The 7,883-nt window shown below is 42.1% G+C and overlaps 2 long non-coding RNA genes across 2 annotated transcripts; one reads left to right on the top strand and one right to left on the bottom strand.

Moving 5' to 3' along the window:
- Positions 1-2,154: 2,154 nt before the first annotated feature.
- Positions 2,155-2,992, top strand: LOC145424167 (uncharacterized). Its single transcript, XR_013905140.1, has 2 exons — positions 2,155-2,438; positions 2,595-2,992. It is a non-coding gene; the product is annotated as an uncharacterized LOC145424167 (long non-coding RNA).
- A 3,998-nt stretch (positions 2,993-6,990) lies between these two features.
- LOC113015890 (uncharacterized) lies at positions 6,991-7,843 on the bottom strand. Its single transcript, XR_003271172.2, has 2 exons — positions 7,233-7,843; positions 6,991-7,152 (listed from the first exon to the last, which is right to left on the bottom strand). It is a non-coding gene; the product is annotated as an uncharacterized LOC113015890 (long non-coding RNA).
- Between the last annotated feature and the right edge of the window lie 40 nt (positions 7,844-7,883).

Here is a 7,883-nt window from a genome sequence, read left to right as displayed (position 1 = left end):
AACCCCTCGGGGCCAAATGTGTGAGGTCTACCTGTTAAGCATGTAACATGTAAGTGTCTAATATATACAAATACAGTCAAGTCCCTGATTTAATGAATACTGAAATAATGATCAAATAAAATGCACTGAAGTGTTTTGTTTTGGGTTGTTTGGGTCTTTGAAAATCTTTTCTTAAAGTAGATTATTTATATTCACCCTTACTATCCTACGTTTGACTAAGAAAGACGGAAAGCTTTGGAAGGATTTGTTCTTTGGACTCGAACAGTGTGGACCGTTTAGAGACCAAACGAGGCTCTCCCCTGTAAGAAACAGAGATGATGAGGTGGTCTGTCTGAGGAGTGGGGAACTCCAGAATCCACCCAGGGGGTGGAGTGTGCCTGCTTAACCAATCCAGAGAGAATTAGTACCTAAACAAACCAGTGCAGTGAACTTGCCCAAGGACCCTGGTCACACATAGCATTAGGCTTTATAATCAGTCCTCCTCCTTCCAGAGACAACGCTACCATCCTAAAAATCACCATTTAATCAATCGGCCCCGTGAACGTCGGGGAAACTGTGCCAGAACATCGTGTTTTATGCCAGCTGGTGTTGGTGGCAGCAGTCTGTAACACTGTGATACTGACAGACCCCCTCAAAGGAATGTGGCCTGGGCCTGTTGAGGAATGCACTCTTCCCACCTTTTTCAAGTCTACAGGCCCGACTGGAGGACAAAGGATGGTTGCCATGGTAATGGGAATGTCCTGACCACCCTGTAAACATTCATGCTTCTCTAACAGAGTGATCCAGGTCTGGTCCTCCAAAGAAAGAAAAAGGAAAAGTAGGCTGAACAAGTGACAGTGACAGCATCCTGATTTATTAAACGGCAAATTTAACATCTTAATGATGTTATCTTAACTAAGAGGGCGGCGTGAGCAGTCACAGCAGCCCGGTGCTCTCCACAACTTTGCGGCTTTCTTTTTATTTTGTGTGTTTTTGTTTCACTTTTCCTCCGACATGCAGGAGCACATATGCAGTACAGTAAGGCTGAACTGCTCACGCTTCTAAACCACAAAAACCTGCACACCTTCGCTGACAGTGACTGGGACTCACTCCCCCCAGAGATCCAAAGTGACACAGACTCTAATTTCACCATGCCACCGCTGAAGTGGCGTAGGCGACGGAGGCACAGGGAAGAGAGCGGGACTGAGGGCTAGGCTACGTGCTAACCCACACAGACCGGCTATTCCGAGTCTCTTCCTCACCAACTCACGCTCAATGAACAACAAATCAGATCACTTTTATTGTAGCATCACATGTGCAGGTACACTGGCACAGCACATGCGAGTGAAATTCTTGTGTGCGAGCTTCACAAGCAACAGAGGTGTGCAAAATACAACAAGAACAAAGCAAAATATAAGAATGGGAATCTGAGAATTATAAGAATAAATATATGTACAAGAATGTATGCACATTACTGAATATACCAAATATGTATATATACAGTATATATGTATGTGTGTGTGTATAAAATAAAATATACATTATACACCAACAACACAGTTAACAACACTGCTGCCCGGACACAGAGTACATGATGGTTCAGTGTAGACCCTTCTACTTGCCGAGAGAGCTCACAGCGATCACAATAATAGCAGTTTATGTGCCGCCGCAAGCTAATGCTAAGTCAGCCACCATTGTTCCAGTGCCCAAGAGGAACACAGTGAGCTGCTTGAATCACTATCGTCCAGTTGCTTTAACACCCATAATTACCAAATGCTTTGAGAAAATCATCATGTCACACATTAAAGCTGCCATCCCTGCAGACCTCGATCCACACCAGTTTACATACAGGGCAAACAAGTCGACAGAGGACGCCATAATAACAGCTCTTCACACAGCCCTCACACACCTGGAAGTCGTAACACCTATGTTAGAATGATGTTTGTGGACTTCAGCTCGGCCTTCAACACAGTTCAACCCCACAAACTGGTTAATAAACTAAGCAACTTGAGACCCAGCAGCTCACTGTGCAGCTGGATACTGGACATCCTGAGTGACAGACCCCAGAACGTCAGGATGGGAGAGCACACCTCCTCCACCCTCAGTCCAACACTCTGAATGTAGGTGTCCCACAGGGGTGTTACCTCAGTCCTTTGGAGGCGTGATGTCACGGGAGGGGGCGTAACCACCGAAGCGCCATTTTAGCAGGTCAAGCTTAGGGCTAAAGGAGCGAAAGCACACAGATAGCATCAGCAATAGCATGCACTTCGGGAAGGGAATAAGCTGGAAAATGGGCTCTCTTTTTATCATTTCCTCACCTGGAAGCAACGTAAGGCAGCTCATGTATCGGATGTTACCAAGAGAAGGCGTCTAGCCTGGATAGCAGCTGTGAGACCAGCTGATATCCAGTTCTCTATCATCCACAGATATCTGTTGGTGCTCCACACATTTTCATTCAGGTAAGATCTAAATAAGTTGATATTACTCTTTATAGCCTATTAGTTTTATTTTCTATGCGCTCTGAGGTCATAGCAAATTAGAACAACATCCTAATGAGTGATTTTGCAGAACTACCTTCTATTTATAGAGTTGCTAATTGTTTTTCATTATTGCAGCAAACCAGCCGATGAAATGAATGAAACACATCGTGACTGAGTTCCGACGCTACACATGGGGCACTACGAAATCCCTGCTTCAAACCACATGCTACATACCAGCATGCCAATCAGATTACTTCATCCATGTCGGGGTGAAGAGGCGACCCTTCTGATGGCAAAGGTTCCCAGTGTGGCAGTAAAACCAGGGAAAATGCTCTTTTTAAATACTCTTAAAAGTCTTGTGCTGTTTATGTAGTGACAGTAAATTACAGAACGCTATAGTGGGTGATATTATTTAAATGCTGTCATGATTTTATGTGAACATTTTGTCGTTTGTAAACTATACATGACATTGATTCTACATTGTAACTGATGTGATGTTCTACAAAGTGCTTTTAATTAAAAATAGGCAAACATTTGTTTGTTTCTTCATTCAACTTTTGAACAGTGGTATTTAGTAACTACATTATCAGTAAATGCAAATTATTTACATGCCCCCCTAAATTAAAACATTATGGGTTATTCAGAACAGAACTATGCTTGGAGAAATATTTTCCCATCAGTTGATTCAACTCCTCCACAGTAGCAGGTGGAATGTTTCTTTTTTGAGGACGGCTTCTTTTACCTGTCACTACAGATGGTCTGTTTATGTTTTGATCAAGAGCCTTTTTTGGGCAGCTGAAGAGGAGAAGTCTATCTTATGGCCAACCTCTGGCTGTATCTTGGTCATATTACCCAGCAAAACCCAGTATGCAGGTTCATCTGTAACAGTCCTTGTGCCACAGATCCTCACTGTTGCTTCTACATTAAACAGAAGAGCAGTGACGTGGGTGCAGGTCTCCATGACTCCGGCCTTACAGGTGCAGTGGGCGGCTTCAACCTTTCCTGTGATGCTCACAGTGACCCATGGCTGCAATGCTGGTTCATTCAGTCTTTGAGAGTGCAGGACCTGAAACACACACAAAGTTCATTTAAAGACAAGAACTAATGAGCCAAGGCCGACGCAAATGTGTTTAATCTACTTTATCATAAATGTAACAAAGTGTTTAGAAAGTTAGCACATACATGTCATTTTTGATCTTTTTATGTATCCATCTATAGAACGCCGCTGTTATATTCTAAACCTGCCTGTTCTCTGTCAGAAACCCACCTGCAAAAAATGAACCTAAAGTATGTAATCAATCAATCAATCAAAGCTTTATTTGTCACAAGCAGGTTGCCCTGCAGTGAAATGGGACCCCCCGACCTTGAAAAACACTGAAAAGTACATAACAACGGGAAGGTACAAGAGGCAAAAGAGAGACCTCCACTCATGCTGTGCTTCCATGGTAGGACAGCACGAGAACAGGAAACAAAAAACTCCTCTGCACAAAAAAGCACATGAATGTCCACAGCACTGTTGTTGTCTTCACGTTAGAGATGGAGAAAGCATAAAGTGACAATTATGAATCACTTAATATGATAAGGACATTCTGCAGGTCATTAATCAATGTATAAAACCAAAATAGAATATATTTTCAGTTACACAGGACAGTGTTGGTCAAGTTACTTGAAAAAAGTAATCATTAACTAATTACTGTTTACTTCCTGAAAAGAGTAATCCTGTTACTTTACTGATTACTTATTTTCAAAAGTAATTAGTTACTTAGTTACTTTTTAAAAACACGATTTACAACCTGAACAGGTGATAAAGCGATAGATCTTTCAGCCCAATTCTACTTTTTCTGCATAATCCATCATACAAAATGTAATCAAATGGAAAAGTCTCTTTTTAAAACTTGTTTTATTAGTTTTAACCTTTTAACTTTATGCATCAAGCAAACATTAGATTATATGCAACATTCTCTGACTGGAAGAAATTAGTTTAACATTTAAACCTATTTTCTGCACATTCCAGCTCATAAAATAAAATATTTTTTGTGTTTACACTCAGTCTTTCAAATAGATGCAAGTAAAACACAGCAGAAAATAAATAAAGTCAAAGACTCAGCGGTCCTGTTGCTCTATTTTCACCTGTATAGCAGGAGTGAGGTAGGCGGAGGTTTACCCTGGTGCAGGTGTGCCGCAGCGGTCAGTGGAAGGATACGGCAGTTTCTCTGTGAAGTTCACATTCCAGCGGCAGCGTATTTGGCGTTTGCTCGGGAGTTCAGGGGTTTTTTCGCTGTAAAAAGAAGTTTTCTTCCCACACGGTGAACAGCAGACGCAAATGTTTTTGTCACTTTTTGCGGAATCAAACTCAAAGTAAGGTCAGTACTTCCACGCTTTAAACGCTGCACGCTCATACTATCTGCAGCACGTGTTATATGATCCATTGTTGATCTGCACACAGCTGTTGTCACGAACGTCGCACACGCTTACGTCACTGTCATGAGACGCAAAGAAATCACGGTTTTAGTAACGCAGCGTGCTTACTGGAAAGTAACAGTAATCTAATTACCTTTTTTGTAATAGTATCCCTTACTTTACTCGTTACTTGAAAAAGTAATCGGATTATAGTAACACGCTACTTGTAACACGTTACTGCCCATCTCTGCTCAGGACATAAACACGGAAGCAAGGTGTATAATTAAGAGAAAGAGGTCGCGTCCAAATTCATGGGCTGCATCCTCCTGAGGACCCGGTCTACATGGTCTACGTGGGCCGGGTCCTCAGAAGGTCGGGTAGGCCGGAAGTAAACGGCTGTGAAATTGGACGGTCCAGCCTTCTGATCTGCGTCACCGCTGTCTCGGTGGAGTTTAATAAACTCGGCCGTCGGGTCCTTGCGGTCTAAAATATAACAGGACACTGGAGTAAACTCTCGACCATCTCACACACTGTTTATCAGTTTTCTGTCTGACATTTAGTCAGCTGTGTGAAAACCAAGGAGGAACCCACCCGGGGATTAATAAAGTTTTATTTTATCTAATCTAATCTAATAACTTTAATCTCAGCCAAACCGATTTACTCACGAACAAACAAAACACTGAAAAAAGCCAAACAATAAAATTTTTAGGTTGTCTAAGTGACTTATATATTACGTTTAACCCGAGCAGCGACAGTCCGTGGTGATCTGAACATGATGTGCCGGGAGTTGTGCCATTCTCGGCCGCATCAGTGACCCTCGAGCTCCCGGCTTGCTATCGAGCTGGTGGGTGGCAGACGTCTCTGAAAACGTCGAAGCACTTTTGCAAATATGCGATATATATGATATATATATATATATATATATATATATATAGATATGCTTGGTTGGCAACCAATGTTAAGGTGCATTACCGCCCCCTGGCTCACAGCTCAGTGGACATTTAGATGAGAAAATATATATTTGACACATTTAAGGAAAATACTAATAAAATAAAAATAAACAAAATAAATGTTTATTAAGCAATTTTGATAGGAAATTGCTTAATTTTAGAAATGTTTTTGCTCCTTTTTGCTCCATAAAATAGTTGTTGTTTTTTTAGAATCATTCAACTTAGCAGTGGGATTTACATGAAAAGAGAAACAAATTAAGTTTGAGTGAAAATGTACATTTTTTTGCACTCTCTGGTCGACTGACTCAGTGAATCAAATGACTCAAAAACCGATTCAATTTGGTGAGTGACTCATTAAAACTCGATTCAGTAAAAAGAATCAAATTTACCATCACTAGCACTATGAATTCTGGGATATGGTAGGCCATGAAGGACACACCCGACCCATCCTTCAAATTCGGGAAAAAGGAGGACGCATTTGTCGGCTGCATTCGGAGGAGTCTACGAATTTGGACAGCCTTGTACCAACTGCACTGTGGCAGTGATGTGTATTCCTCTGATTGGGAGAAAAGACAAAAGGAGGTGTGATTCTGTTCTGAATGATTCAATATGTTGCTTGTCTCTTTGAGACTGTCATTGTTTTTGTTCTAAATAAAGTTCATTTAAAAAAACAAGAATTTGGACAGCCTTCGGCGCGTCGCTGTGACGTAATCGGTCTACAAATGCGGCCTCAGGAGGACGCAGCCCATGAGAAGTTTTGGTTGGATTATAGGGGAAAAATAAATGAGACAGGAATTAGTAGCAAAAATATTAACCCAGCAGAACCATTTTCAATTTTACTGCCATGGATATATGACAACTCCTGATTTCATTTATTACACAAGGGAAAAGTCAGATATGATCATATACGGGAAAAGTGTTCAGAACATGTGGAGATAAATACTGATGCATCGTAATTGTTAGATTATAAAGCAAGTGTTGTGTTTGTTATTCCAGAAAGAAGCTTTGTGATGAATAAAAGAATTACTGATGACCTAACAGTTTATACTGGAGAACTGTAGCAGTTTTAATCACTTCAAACTGGGTAGAGGAGGCACCAGTAGGAAGTATTTGTGCTTCCTACTGTCACGTGGCCGGTACTGAACAGGACTCAGGTGCAGAAACCCAGAGCGGAGACAGCAGATGATGCAACAATTTATTAGGTTTAAGTGCAAGAGAAAAACGTGGCAAAGACAAAAAACAACGAGACGTGGAGTCTTGGTGCGGCGTGGCCTGGGGAACGTGGCTATGGCGAGGGAATGAGGCCTGAGATGCGGAACGGAGCTGAGTGGGGAACAGTCACACTGAAGGAAGAGGATATAGGAGTTAGGTAGGTAGTGAAGGCAGCTCTTCAGTGGCCAGTTGTAAGAGCAGCAATTCTTACTTGCAGTTAGGGACCTGGAGTGTTGAGAGGGGGGTGATGAAGATCCAGGGGAGGCTGAGTGGCGTGGAAAAGCTGGCCTGAGATCCGGGGCTTCAGATGGAGTGTGATGTGTTACACCCCGGCCTAGGCAACCGGGGTGCAACGTAGAAAAACAAAGATAAGGAAAATAAAACCACGAAGGCTCTCCACCAAAATCCCAAAACGAAAATATCCCATGACGAAAGTATTAACAAACCCATTCACAACAGACTATTTACAACAAAAACACCAAACTATTTACAACACGGGGGAGATCGCGACCATGACACACTGAAACACAGGGTTTAAATACATAGAGGGAGCAATCAGGAAATGGACCACAGGAGGGAAACACAGCTGGGGCAAATTAGAACTGACGAGACAGGGAAAATGTAAACTGAACACACTAAGATAACACAGACTTTCAAAGTAAAGCAGGAAATACATAACAGTCACGCAAAAACAAAACACTGACACACCGAAACGTAACAGATGGCAGGAGGGCAGGCAGGTGAGGCACAGAGAGATTTCCAGAATGATTACTAGGTATCCTGAGTCCAGAGGTGGAGTGTGAGCCAAGGTGGATACAGCAACTGTAGCACAAGAGAGTCGTGTTAACAGGATGAATCACAG

This window comes from Astatotilapia calliptera, chromosome 23 (genome assembly GCF_964374335.1).
Source record: "Astatotilapia calliptera chromosome 23, fAstCal68.1, whole genome shotgun sequence".
Classification (NCBI taxonomy): domain Eukaryota; kingdom Metazoa; phylum Chordata; class Actinopteri; order Cichliformes; family Cichlidae; genus Astatotilapia; species Astatotilapia calliptera.
Note: the sequence above shows the minus strand (reverse complement) of the source record. Positions and strands in the feature narration are given on the sequence as shown.